This window comes from Lissotriton vulgaris, chromosome 2_1, assembly GCF_964263255.1.
Source record: "Lissotriton vulgaris chromosome 2_1, aLisVul1.2, whole genome shotgun sequence".
In the NCBI taxonomy this organism is placed as follows: domain Eukaryota; kingdom Metazoa; phylum Chordata; class Amphibia; order Caudata; family Salamandridae; genus Lissotriton; species Lissotriton vulgaris.
The window spans coordinates 1,318,293,051-1,318,308,439 of record NC_141687.1 but is presented as its reverse complement, the minus strand read 5'-3'; the positions used below and the strand labels follow the sequence as shown (position 1 = coordinate 1,318,308,439).

General features: G+C 42.4%; 1 protein-coding gene across 1 annotated transcript in view; it reads left to right on the top strand.

Annotated features, from left to right (window-relative positions):
- ADCY5 (adenylate cyclase 5) overlaps window positions 1-15,389 on the top strand; it is a 1,577,350-nt gene that overhangs the window by 497,099 nt on the left and 1,064,862 nt on the right. The gene's annotated exons all lie outside the window — the stretch shown is intronic.

Genomic DNA, 15,389 nt, shown 5'->3' with positions numbered 1-15,389 from the left:
CTGGTCACTGTGGATTTGTGTTGAGAGGCCATTTGTTACGGTAAAGGATACCGCCAGATTTCATATAGATTGTTGGTTGCTGTCACACAATGAGAATTGATTACTGACACTGATCAAGCCAAGTGAGAGGTTGGACATAATCAAATTAATATGCTGGTGATCTATGTGCGATGTAAAACTACTGGTGGTCTGAGGTTTTAAAACTGATGTTTCAGACCTGTGGGAGAGCAGGAGTGTGTGTTGGCTGCTGGTGGGATCTGACGCTGCCAAGGAAGCTAAAAACCACAGTGGCTGGTAAATGAATTCAAAAGCTCATGTTTAGCCCTGTAGTTATGTGTTTAACGTGGAGCCCTGTGGAATGCCAGCCTTCTTCTGCGACGTCACACGTTATCATGCACATGTGATGCGTCATGCCATCATCAGCCGTTTTGGATTTTTAATGTAATCTTTCCCATTTGTGACATTCAGCAGGCTCACATAAAAAGGATTTACGAAATATAGTGAGGCATAGTACAACAATGTACTTGGGGGATGTCCTGATTCCATGGTTACAGTGCTGTGGATATAACTCGTGATTATCAAAATTCATGCCTCTAAAAGTCAATGATTTACTTATCAGGGAAAACTGCAAGATTCATCTTTGTGAAGAAGGTAGTTTGAAATATACAGCTTATGATTAAACAATCCTTATAGGAATTTTACACTAACTAACCTAAACAGTGTTCACTGAATACATATTCTTGTCAATCGGGAGATTGCTTAACCTCTGAATGATGACTATAAGTTGAACAGTGCAGTATGAAAGGACATACACAATATGCAACTGATTTTCACTCAAATGAAATCACAATTGATTGTTTATTGTGGATTTAATATTTAAGTATTCTGTGGTAATTTACGTGATTTCAGTATATTTTGCAATTTTATTTTATATCTCTGTTAGCAAGGATGCAGTGGGCATAAAGAGGTGTTGAAGACCAAAATGGTGGGTCGGTTACATATTGAACTGAATATGTTTCTGTATTTGTCTTCCTCTTTACTATTACCTGCATTGTTTTTATTTTATCGAATTGTCCTTCTTCTGGGTGTCGGTTATCTTATTTACTATTTATAGTCATTTGATAATGGAGGAAGATGTGTTGTGGTTAGTGATACCATCAAGCTGTGGAACCTAGAACCCAAAGATATAATTGGTATATGTACTCACTGAGGTTCCAGATTTGGCAGTTAGAGATCTGGCTGCTGCACTGTGGGGTTGGTGGTTTGATGTTCTGCAACCTGAAACCAATAAAAGATCTTGTGCTTATCATCACATGGACAGGAGTTGGAGTTCTGGACTTTTTGGTTCCGTCCAGAGGTGTCAGGGTACAACACCCAAAGACCCCGGAGTCCCACCTGCCTTGGTGCACAAATGAACAGAAACACGGGCTTCTCGATGGTGGCGTCAAAGACCAAAGGTTTATTACTGCAGGGACACAGAAGTCACAGAATCTACACACGGGCAGAATCTAGGAGACTGTTCGATTTGTACATTGAGGGTTGCTCCTTATATACCAAAAATTGTGCTCTAGGCAAATATTTCACATGTCGGTACATTCCCAAACCTTTTGTGTCTCTAAACAATAAATATTTGGCGTTACACAGGAACTGTCGATAATATCTGATACCAAACATCACGAAGAGGGGTTCCCACCAGTCCATCACAATCCCTTGTCAATATTGCATTCAAGACCCGGACCGCCTCATCGTAAAGTTCGTTACCTCCCCCTAATAAAGGCCCAGAAGGAAAAGGAGCAGAGCCAGGTGCAGAAGATAGAAAACGGGATAAGAGATGTTTGTGGGTTGTAAATGGGCAAGGCTACCGGCTTCGGCCGCCTAATCATGATCAGGTACAATGGACAGGAAAACCAGTTCAGGTGGGCTGGCCTCGGGCAGAGGAGGCAGCCTTTGTCGAGTCATGCAGCTTCAGCGTGATCTGGTTTAATGTGCACGTGTCATGTAAGAGGTGAATCTCCGGCTAAGGCTACGTGTCTTTAATCAAAGTGAAGTGAATGAAATGATCAGAGGCTATTGCATATGTGAGGGCAAGGAACCACAAAAATGGCGGCCACGATCTAAGATGGATGCCGTGTGTATATCAGAAATGTGTCAGTGGAAGGAGTGCTCTTGCTCGTAGCGTAGCGAAAACACTAGGATATACTAAATGGATCATTTGCGGTTCGCTGATACTAATTTTATGTATTTCCGACAAACTTGAAAACACGGGTTCAAGTCGTCACGGAACCGTCACGGAACCTCAGACCCTCCTTTTGCCCTTACATAGGCAATTACTCAATCTATGTCTGAATCTAGTTCTATGCTCATCAGGTCAGTGACATGTTGTTGTATCATCATCCTTTCTCGTGTCTTTTCTCCAAATGCAGGTGGTTTCCTAAAACAGGTTGTAGCACAAAGACTACACAGAGCAGGACCACACTGGATAATCAGACAACATGAGAATAGTAATATTAAGATGACACCAATGACCATTAGAACCTTCCATCCCCACGCTGAGATCAGAGTCCAAACCCACTCCATAAAGGACCAGTTTCCCTCATCTACATGTATGGAGTCCGAAATCTTGTGCAACTTAGAGATCGCCTCGTAAACTGTTGGAGCATTATTAGGAATAAAGACACAGCAGCTCGATTGGATCATTCTGCATACCCCACCTCGATCTGCAAGTATAACATCTAGAACCATACGGTTCTGCAATGTCATGAGCCTATCCGCCTGAAGCTCAGCTGTCAGATTGCTAAGGGCACCAGCAGTTTCGGTAATAGTAGATTCAACTACCCGTGTTAGCTGACGTATGTTTCTACTATTGGCCATAGGCCCCCAGAACGGAAGGAAGCCTTTGAAGAAGTCTCCAGCTTCCTGACCAGCGGTATCTTCCTTACTGAAAACACCTCTAGCTACTCTTATTCTGTGGTAATCCGGTGAAGCAGTGTATGTCGGAGGCAACAATCGAGCAATATAACATGAACCTGAAAAGTCAGCAGGCAACCATGTATAAGCTCTGTCTCGACAGATGAAGTAGGTACCCCTGGCAGTAAGGAAGGCAGGGGAAGAGTTAGCCGGAAACACATAGGTCTCTACGCACTCACTCCTCCCTAGCTGAGCTCTCGGATTTCTCCCATTACCTTGCAAACAGACCTGACCTCGGTGAGGTACGACCCAGATTGGAGTTGAGCTTTTACGCTTGCTTTCTCCTAAACTAAGGCGATACTCTGAAGTATTCCAACTTAAATATACTCGCAATTCGTCTCTAGGGTAAGATGGAGTATTATTGACGTCTTTGATCATGTCAATAATTCCCTGGACTAAAGCTTTGTTGGCAGAGTTATATTTAGTGGAGCGTGGTGGGCGTGGAGGATAGGTCTCAAGAGCATAAGCAAAGATGGTTTGAAGGGCCTGAAATGATCCATTGTAGCTGAAAGGCAAAACCAGATAGGGAATACCTTTATCCATAGTGTGGGGTATCAAGCCACACACCCAACAGTCTGTCGTGTTAACTACCAGTTGGTGTTGGTGCAAGAGCTGTACAAAAGTATTATTAATGAATTCTGAGCGTCGAGCTTGCTCATGTTCCGGAAACGAGTGAAAAGAGTGTATAGAAGAAACAGTAGAAATAGCAGGATCAAGGGGAGGTACTGTAGATACTGGCACAAAAATCAAATTTATGCTAAAGACAATTCCACCCACCAGTGTTGCTAAAACAATCAAAAATGTAATGGCACATTGCATCAAGAAACATTTGCTATGAAGAATTCTATTTAGTCTGTTTCTGCGAACGTAAATCACATTTTCTCGTTGCAGCGCAGGAAGTTCCATCTTCTACAATCCGCTCGCGACCACTGATGATGTGTACGTAGATGAAAGTGCCTCTGTCAGCCCTGGGAGTTCCCAGTACTAACAGAAAGATCGACCTTGTGTCAGACCCCTGCAAATTCAAACTAGGCACACAGCCACGACCCTACGGCTACCCAGACGGCAAGGCAATTTATTAAAAACAATAAACAATAGCAAACTTCCTGGCTGAAAAGCAAAAAAGTCCAATGTATATAAATATCAAAATCACAATATGCAGTTGCCTGCTTTATTAGTTCGTTTTATGGCTTCTAAGGTTGTATCTTTTCCTTGCTGGTACTGTTTGATCGGAAAATAGTGTATCACTAGCAGCTGTTGCAGAGTTTACGTTCGCAGATGGCAAAGTTTCTTCTGATGCTGGAGACAAATGTTCAATGTTCAAAGTAGTCTTTTCAAGAGGAGAGTCACGTTTCAAAGTGTCAGAAATCAAATCGGCACCGCTGAAAGGGACAAATTTTGGAGTTATTTCAGATTCGGAGGCACCAATTCCCTTCTTCACCCAGTCGTCGTAGGGCAGCGGCAGTGGAACACGCTTTACGTGAGAAGCGTGGATCCAGTTCTTCCGGCCAGCAACACGTACAGCTGTCCTCGTTGCCAGCAGGATTTGGAAGGGGCCGATGTAGCGAGGCTGAAGATTCTTTGTCCTCGCGAAGTTCCGGACCACTATGAAGTCACCCGGTTTCAGTTGATGCCCTGGACTCTCCGGAGGCTTTGGCAAAGCATCAAAAACCTGTTGATGAATAAGACTTAATTTAGCAGTCAAGTCATAAAGATAGTCTATCAACATAGGATATTCAATGGAGCAGAATTGTTTAGGCCTTGGCACACCCCAGACATTTGCCGGGCGGCCAAATACAATCTCATATGGAGAAAGCCCTATTCTAGAATGCACTGTTGCTCTCGTTGATAACAAGGCCAAAGGAAGTGCGTCTGGCCAAGCCAAACCTGTGGATGCTTGAATTTTGGCTATTTTAAGCTTGAGGGTACCATTGTAACCCTCGACTAAACCAGCAGACTGGGGATGGTTCGCACTATGAAATTTTTGTTTCAATCCTAGACCAGCACACACACTCTGCATAACTTTCCCTATAAACTCACTTCCGTTATCTGACCATACAATCCGTGGCATTCCATACCTAGGGAAAAATTCTTTGAGAAGAATTTTGGCAGTTGATAAAGCAGTGTTGTCCTTTAGTGGGTATGCTTCTATCCACCTGGAAAAAGCACAAACTACCACCAGGACGTATTTTAAATTGTTGCAGCGTTCCATGTGAATGAAGTCTAACTGTATTACTTCAAAGGGACAGGAAGGAGGAGCAAAATGACCAGCTGGAGTTGGAGTTCCCTTGCCAGGATTATGCATCAAGCACACCATACAATTTTTCACCACTCTCTCTGCACACTTACTGATTCCCTCATTCTTCCAAACCGGAGCTAACATCTTACATATCCCTTTAGAACTTATGTGCGCCACTCCATGCGCCATCGTCACTACTGCAAGCACATACGCATCAGGCAACATCCAACGCTGCTGTTCTGTCAAATCGATCCAACATCCATTCGAGTCCAATTTGCCCGTACTTTCTCTCCATACGCGTTTCTCTTCCTCAGTCGCTTCTTTCTGAATCTCTTTCACACTTTCCATTGTGTCCTCACACATTCCAGACTCAGCAATCCATCTTGCAGACGTAGCAACATACATTCTACTCATCATGTCTCTAGCTGTCTGTTTAGCGGTTTCATCAGCAAAGGCATTTCCCCGACCAACATCATCCGTGATTGCTTTATGAGCACTGCACTTCACAATCGCAACTTCAGTCGGTAAGGTTAGAGATTCTAACAAGTCGTTAACTAGCTGACCATGTTGAATCTTAGTCCCATGGGACGTAATGAAACCCCTTTCTCTCCACAACCGGCCAAAACTATGGGCCACGCCAAATGCGTACTGACTATCTGTAAACACATTCACTCTCTTTCCCTCAGCTAAAACACACGCTCTCGTAAGAGCTATTAACTCTGCAGCTTGGGCAGAATTCTGACTCACTCTTGCAGTCTCCACAATCGTCTTCAAAGTCGTTACCGCGTAGGCAGCAGTCACATCACCATTCTCCAATTTAAAACATGACCCGTCCACATACAGCGTACCATCTGGGTCGGATAGAGGAGTATCTCTCAAGTCGATACGACCTTTTGTCTCTTCCTCCGTTTTGAAATAACAGTCATGTGGCTCAGAATCACTCGACTCTTGATCAGTCGGCAACAATGTTGCTGGGTTCAATACATTGCATCTTTTGATCTGAATATGACTCGCTAATAACGTCAGCTCGTAACCAGATAATCTCGCACTAGTAAGGTGTTGTGTCTTCGTTCGGTTCATGAGTGTGTCCACTGCATGAGGAACCATGACCACTAGCATATTGTTCATCACCAAACCAGCAGATTGTCGAATGGAAGCTGCAGCTGCCGCTGTAGCCCTCAAACAACTAGGCAATGCTCTAGCTACCGGATCTAATGTTGATGAGAAATACGCACAAGGGCGTTGTTTATCACCAAACTTCTGTGTCAAGACACTCAACGCGCAACCTTCTCTTTCGTGAACGTAGAGCGTGAATGGCTTACTGTAATCAGGTGTGCCCAATACAAGAGCTGAACACAAAGCTTTTCGTAATTCAGCAAAACTCTTTTGACATTCATCAGACCATGGCACCGGACTCGGAACATTTTTCCCAGTCAAAGCTACCAATGGCTTTGCTAAAAGTGAAAAATTTGGGATCCATTGCCTACAGTAAGAGGTAATACCTAGAAAGGCACGTACTTCCCTCTGTGTGCGTGGAACACTCATCTGCGTAATTGCTTTTATTCTTTCTGGGGTCAACTTCCTTCCCTCCTTTGACAAGAGATGACCTAAGTAGGTTACTTCTTGGCAGCAATATTGCATTTTGGAAGGTGACACCTTATGATTCAAATTAGACAAATGATGCAATAGTGAAATTGTAGCTGCCTTGCAAGTTTCCTTGTCATCGGCAGCCACCAAAAGATCGTCTACGTACTGTACTAGGGCAGAACCTGGAGGAAGGACAAAAGAATCTAACTGGCTTTTTAAAGCTTGACTGTAAATAGATGGACTTTCACAGTAGCCTTGTGGAGCGCGTTTAAATCTGAAACTGCGACCTCCTAAACAGAAGCCAAAAATATCTCTGCTTTCCTCGGCTATCGGAATGCTGAAAAAGGCATTCTTCAAGTCGATGACTGAGAACCAATTGGCTGTAGCGGGAATCAATGTTAGCAAGGCAGTAATGTCTGGCACTACAGGAAACTGCGGAATTACAATCTTATTAACTTCTCTAAGGTCTATGACAAACCTATAGACTGGAGGCTTTGTAGGATCTGTTCGTTTCAAAATCGGCAATACAGGACTATTACAAACATTTCCTCGCGTTTCTTCAACCACACCTTTTTTAATCAAATCTTGCACAATCAATAAGAGTGCACGCTCACCTTCATTCGATATTTTATATTGAGGAATTCTTGGAAATTTCACATTCGCTTTCAAAGTTACTACATACGGTGGAATCTCTAGTAGACCTACATCATTGGGACCAGTCGCCCAAAGAGAATCAGGGAGTGAACGTAGCTCCGGCGGGAGTTTGTCCATTGACAAGTACATCGGAGAGGTGAGTCTTTTACCCAAAGTAAGCTGTACTCCTTCCGGAGAACAGTACAATGTCGCATATAGTCGTTTTAACAAATCTAAACCAAGCAGATTTTCATTACAACCTGTCGTCAAAATTAAGGGTGCTTTCAATTGACACGGTCCAACAGAAATAGACAAAGGACCAGATATCGGGTTGTACACAGGGGCGCCTGAAAAACCTACGGAAACATTTGTTGAGCCAGACAAAGGTGCGCCAGGGAGTTTCGCATGCATGATAGAACTTTTTGCGGCACCAGTATCCAACAGAAACGGTTCGACTACACCTGATGTTGCTACTGCGACATAAGGCCCACTCTGATCCACTGGAACTGATACTACTCCCTCTCTCTGTCCATGGCTGTCCTAGTACCCATTTTGTTGAAATCCCTCTTCAACTTCACAATAATCCTCAACAAGATATTGCTGAGATCTATTCTGTTGAGCTGACTGTACATTTTGTTGATCAAAGTGATTAGAAGGACGATCATTCGTTTGTGGAGGCATAGCACCTCGTCCCCGACCTCTAGAATTCTGTGCAAAACCACCACGACCTCTCTGAGCTGCTGCCGCATTATTTTGCGCTAAAATCTGACAATCATTTTTATAGTGACCCTCTTTCTTACAGTACGCACACTGATTCCACTGGTATTGAGGCCTGGTCGAATTATAATCTGTCTTTTGATACGAATTCTGTTGCATATTAGTCTGATTCGTGCGAGGCGGATACGCCTGCTGTAAAAGAACTTTAGTCTTTAAATCTTTCGTTTTCTTCTCTGATTTCTCCTTTTCCTCTTTATCCCTATTTTCATAGTACTGTGCAGTCGCAAGTATTTGCGCTGTCGTAGATACAGCCCACGCACTTTCTGAGTCTTTCAATTTATTGCATAATTCGGGTAACAAATTATGCACAAATTTATCGACAAACAATCTCTGTCCTCCTTCAGTGCTCATATCCTGACCACTATGGTCTACAAAAGTCTCTTCGAACCTCGTGAAGAAGTCGGAGACACTTTCGTCTTTCTTCTGCTTGCATGCGGATAATTTATCCCAATTAACACGCAATGCTGGCATCAGAGTCTTCATTAAATCTATTATTCTGCCAGGAAGATTAGCAATTAGGGGTTCGGGTTTCGCACCACCTGTTTGTTGAGCATCTGCTGCAGTGATAGCTGCCCAATCACCACCTAAAGCAGCCTGATGATCCTCTCTACGAATTTTAGCCCACACTGGTTGTGGAACTACATTACCAAACAACATATCAATGTCGGCTAAGTTCATTATACAAGCCTCAACTGTCTGTGTCAATTCCTTGTAATATCCGGCTGGATTCTTACGTGGATCTGGCAAGGCCTGTTTCACTGCTAACACTTCTGCTCGCTTCCACGGAATATGTATCCATACTCTTTGGAACTGTGCTGGAGCAGCTGCAATACCCGCATTATCATCACGTTGTACTGCCTCGCGCCAAATTGGAGGAACCTCCCTCATAGGATATTGGCGACTTGGCTTCATTCTACCTTTCTCTAAATCTCTCGGGGAACGAAGAGATGGATCAATCCTAAAACTCAAAATGAGTTCCATCGCTTCCTTTATATTATCGCCCACTATCATTCCAGCAGCAAACTCTTTTTGAATTTTAATTAAATCTTCCAAATCTGATTCGACATCGTCTTCTTCTATTTCCTCACGCAACAACGAGCACATCTCGTCGAAGACGTATCGCTGCGTTGGCTCTCCCCATTGCATAAATGTCTCTAACACATCTTTCGTACTATATCTTCTAACTTTTGTAATCCATCTGAGAGCTGTGGAGTCTAAAACTCCCCGTTCCTCAGTACTTGGAAGCTGACTCCGTCTCTGAACAGAGTCAGGAGTAGGAGTCTTAATCAAGGTTTTATATATAGGCGACAGCATATTAGTAACAGAATCAGTAATTCTTCGACGAACAGAAAGTGGAGTTAGTACACTCGCAGACATAGAGAACGCAGTAGAGGTAGGAATAGATGACGAAACAGTAGGAGTATCGAGGAAAATAGTTTGAGGACCAATAGGTACAGTGGTAGGTATAGGAGCGGGCAGTGCGGGAAGAGGAGGAGCTGTAGGAACATTTACATTCACCACAGGAGGTATAGGAACTTGATTCTGAGGAACAAGAACACCAGGTTGTCCAGCAACCGGCAATTGATCATCCGGTATAAGTGGAGCCGCAGCACCTTGTGCGTACGGTGGAGGCGACCGTAACAGATAAGATAGCAGAGGATCGTTTTCGGAATCCTCCAGTATCTTAGCCATTTTCGATGGCAAGGCAGGATAGCACTTGTCAATCGCTAAGTTACGCTCTCTAATGGCTACATCTATGGCTTTCTCACACTCGTCAGCCTGCAACTGCTTAGTCGCTTGCTCTAGAGTTAACTCTTCTAGTTCTTTTTGCTCTTTTTTCAACCTTTTCATTTCTCTCTGTTTGGATTCTTTCCGCCAATAACGAAAAGAGTCAAACATTGCCGGCCGGGCTTTCTTCCTAAACAATTTCGCTTCTAAATTGTCGAGAATCTCTTGTTCAAAACTACCATGCAGTGGCCAGCTAAGGACACCATCCTTCTTACAATAACGGACCCATATCTCATTATAAGTTATAGGACCCACACCATACTTACAATATAGGTCATATAGGGGAGTCCCAATCGGAGGAACCAGACAGGAATCCTCTAATTGTGAGTCACTGTTGCAACTAAAACAAGACAACATTTTCCGACTTACCATTCTCAGTCCGGAACACAAAACAAACAAACACGGAACAAATTGTGCACTTGAACCAAGAACTTAGGCCTACCAAAAACGAACTGATGTATCGATACCCAAAACTGAACCAAATAGATTATCGTAACCAGAACAACTAGTGATAATCTTACGAAACCAAACCAAACCAAGAACCGATCAAGGATTTTTAACAATCCTCACAAAAGTAACCAGCTAGCTATCACTAAATACTTAACTGAGTCACTGAAGACGTCACCAAGGAGAAACCCGTCACGTTTCGCTGTACTAAGGACTGCACCACTTCGGGTCCAAGACAGGGCGACGGTCAAGGCAACGGCCCACTGCAGCCGTCCTGAACGGGAACCCTCGTGGAAGAGAACTTCAGGGCCACTTTTGCGATATGCCGGGATCGATGAAGTGGGGCGCCTCCCTCAGGAATCTTCACACGAAGCTTCTCGAACTCTTCAGGCTTTTGGACCGGTACCGAATGACGTCGCCCCACGTTGGGCGCCAATTGGAGTTCTGGACTTTTTGGTTCCGTCCAGAGGTGTCAGGGTACAACACCCAAAGACCCCGGAGTCCCACCTGCCTTGGTGCACAAATGAACAGAAACACGGGCTTCTCGATGGTGGCGTCAAAGACCAAAGGTTTATTACTGCAGGGACACAGAAGTCACAGAATCTACACACGGGCAGAATCTAGGAGACTGTTCGATTTGTACATTGAGGGTTGCTCCTTATATACCAAAAATTGTGCTCTAGGCAAATATTTCACATGTCGGTACATTCCCAAACCTTTTGTGTCTCTAAACAATAAATATTTGGCGTTACACAGGAACTGTCGATAATATCTGATACCAAACATCACGAAGAGGGGTTCCCACCAGTCCATCACAATCCCTTGTCAATATTGCATTCAAGACCCGGACCGCCTCATCGTAAAGTTCGTTACCTCCCCCTAATAAAGGCCCAGAAGGAAAAGGAGCAGAGCCAGGTGCAGAAGATAGAAAACGGGATAAGAGATGTTTGTGGGTTGTAAATGGGCAAGGCTACCGGCTTCGGCCGCCTAATCATGATCAGGTACAATGGACAGGAAAACCAGTTCAGGTGGGCTGGCCTCGGGCAGAGGAGGCAGCCTTTGTCGAGTCATGCAGCTTCAGCGTGATCTGGTTTAATGTGCACGTGTCATGTAAGAGGTGAATCTCCGGCTAAGGCTACGTGTCTTTAATCAAAGTGAAGTGAATGAAATGATCAGAGGCTATTGCATATGTGAGGGCAAGGAACCACAAAAATGGCGGCCACGATCTAAGATGGATGCCGTGTGTATATCAGAAATGTGTCAGTGGAAGGAGTGCTCTTGCTCGTAGCGTAGCGAAAACACTAGGATATACTAAATGGATCATTTGCGGTTCGCTGATACTAATTTTATGTATTTCCGACAAACTTGAAAACACGGGTTCAAGTCGTCACGGAACCGTCACGGAACCTCAGAGTCAGGAGTGTTATTCGCATCAGAAACAGCACCAGAGGTAAAATCGGCTGCCCCTGCTAAAATCGGCTGCCCTTGCTGACTTGCAATGGAGGCCTTGGATAAATCTATTTGAAATATATATTGCTCCGAAGTTCTTGCGGAGATAGGTGCTCCTCTGTCCGTCTTCAAGCTAGCTTGAGCCTTTATATTGCGGCCACTGAGGTGAGAATCATCATACCTGGTTGTAGAATTTCGATTGAGCATCCAGATGCGACTGCGCAAGAGTGATAGCTCAATTGCCAAGTAAAGGGCATAGCTGTTGTTAAACTGAATTCTTTGATTCCCCGGATTAAAGTAATTTCTGAGTGAGTAGAATACATAATAACAAGGAGGATCAGCAGGGAAGTGTCCAAAATTTTCAGGAAAACCCGCGAGATAAATGTATGTACAATGTTTGTCAGTGGAAGTCATTTTCATAATGAGTGGCTATCCTAAAAATCTGGCTTGAATCAAGGCCTTCTGGACCTGTGTTCAGAACCTCTGCTTTAGATCGACAGACCATGACTCAATGGCTTTGACCATTGGAGGAACAATTCTCCCTCTAATATCTTGCATCCCACTGGCGCATCACGATGGATGTGCTGTGTGAGGGTAAGTCTGTTTTCCTGAGGGAGGCTTGTCTGCCTGTCACGCTTCTCTGTTAGAAAATGTTAGGCCTTGAGGGGGTATTGTTTATGCACATGAACTGTCTATCCTTGAAATAAGGGACAGAGGAAAAGGGAGCTTTATAGAAAATTCTATCAGAAGCATGTCATTGTTAATATATACGCTATACATTTTTTTTTCACGGTTACATTTTCACATTTTTTTGTTGGGTTATTTCAAGTTTAGATCTTCACTGTCATTAGTGTAATTGTTTTCTTTTTTTGAGGTACTGATGGTATGAGAAAAAATACAGAAAATATATATATATATATTTTTTTTTTAAATGTATCGCTTTAGCTTTGTAGTATTTACATTACAATTATGTCCCTTTTTTAGAGATTTCTGGATTTATCTGCATGGTGTGGCAGGCTCCTTTCTATTTTTCAGCGTGCTGGCACAATAATTATATTTTTGTTGTTTGTTTTATAATGTGGTGATAATTATTAGTTCATTCTGATTTGCAAACTGTCACATTATGCCCATAAATCGGCAAGCAGCTATGAGCTAAGCAGTGGTGGAAAATAGAATATGGCTATTTAAACTATATAGTAATAAGGAATTTTTGGAGTTAAACATAAAAGATGTTATTTAAAAAAAAAACAACTGAACAAACATTCAGAACGGTGCTACCCAAACTTTTTAGAACTACAACCCAGTTTTTACAGCACAAACTTTCGAAACTTACATAGTTCCAAGAGGCATGAGGCGGCAATACGTTAATGTAACTGAAGCACCGTCAGGGACTGCACATCTTCCTTTGAAATGACCACTAAATTTGCACAGACCTATAGTTTTCCTGATAAACCTATATTGCACACAAATGATACTGTGTGGAAATCGGGATTCTGTGAATATTTTTCATTTGTGCATCACCAAGTAAAGTGGCTTGATTTGTTTTGAGCTTATTAACATATTTCTTTCCATCAAACTTCACAATTACACAATTTTGTTTTCCTAACTACTGAATATGTATATATAATTTACAGGTATTTACATTTTGTTGTTACAAAAAAATGACATCTTACAGCCTTTCCTTTCACATTCCCTGTACCCGAGCTAGATTGTTACATAATTCACTTTAGTTTTCTTTCTCTGACTGCAAAGTGAGAGGAGTTTGTAAACACCAACCCTAGTTTAAAATGAATAAGTAGCAATTTGTCAGAAGACATACCCTGACCTTTGACTTTTGTCTTTAAAGTGCAGCAAATGTGACAAGATAAATATTCTTTAGCATCTTTAATTTTTTATTGCTTGAACTTTTGAGAGCCACCAAAAACCTGCTTGCAACACCCCAGTGGGTTGTGGCACACAATTTGAGGAACACTTATCTCCAAGCAGTTCAGCTTCAGAGCATAACCTACTTTATGGGTTCCGAAGTAGCGTGCTACTCACTGAAAAAGCACTTCAACATTCCATCAAGGGTAGCAAGCACTATATAAATGCAACCCTTTTATCCCTCTTCTATCCCGCTACTATCCTTCTCAATCCAAATAACTGACTAACATATACATCACTCAAATCACTTTCATATTTCACTATACTAATTCACCACCAGTCCTATATGGGTTCTGGAGTAGAGTGCTACTCGCTGAAAAAGCACTTTGACACCTCGTCAGAGGTAGTAAGAGCTATATAAGTGCAATTACAATACAATACAGTCAACATTCTTCTGCCGGCTCACCAGCTAAACAGCGTTTATTTTTAATTTAATAAAGACAAACAGCTGTGGTATTTCTACACTGCACCGGTCAAATATCCCAATCTTCTAGTTCTCGTATGCCCACTCCTGGAGTTCTGAATGCCCACAAAACTCAATCCTTGGTTAATACTTTCACAATATTAGGAGGGCAATGAAATTAGGTTGCCTTCCTAATAATATGAAAACATTTATTTTTACAAGGCACATGTTGTATGACAATGCACACGTTGTATGTCTTTATGGACATGCTCTCAAACGTTGCATAAACTCTGTCTAAAAGCTCTGCAAGAAGATTGATCATTGCTGTTTGCTGGAGACAAGCCTCTAGTAAAAACCTTTTTTTTTCCAGACACCAACATCAAATATGGTTATGGGACTTGTGGTTGCAGTGTTCCCTTTACAACTATGTACCTCCAAGAACCAGAATTCTTAGTGCTGTGACTAAAAGTCACTAATGGCTGAAAGTCGGCCATCTGACATGGAGCTATTGTATGACATGTGCCCTTGGAGTCACCAAAAATATAGTCTGCCTTAATCTACCATCTCTGAAGAAAAGCTGAAAGAGCATGATTGAACTCTGCAGAGAACCCTGCTAATCAAAAACAGAATTATTATGGGAAGTAAATCTGACTGCTGAAAATTGGCTAGGTTCCCTACTGTCAGGAGCCTCAGTAATCAAATGAAGATTGTTTTAAGCTGAGACAGTGTGGCTTCTGTTGGCTGCATAATTCAGGGCTGCAGGCAAGGCAGACTGGCACTGGTCCTCCTGGAGATAATGTGTCATTACCTACAGGTTTTTATTTTGACATTCTGATTCTCCAAGAAGAATTAAGCACAAAGCATTATTTTCCTACCATGGTCTTTCAGTGGTGGCTAATTTCATAACAGTACTTGAGTATGGACATTGTGTGAAAACTATGTAATTTCTTAAATGAAGTGTCAGGAGGGGTGGAATATTCCTTGTTTTACTATATTTAAAAGTGGCAAATCCTGTGCAATATATATAATATAAATAATTCTTATTCCTATTATTGTTATAGTCATTGGTCAATGGTCATTGATAATAACTGCAGTAAAAATAACAGTGGTAGTGACCATTCTTTAAGTTTTTTAAACTCATAATATTTGTATGGAACATTTTATTCACATTTATAA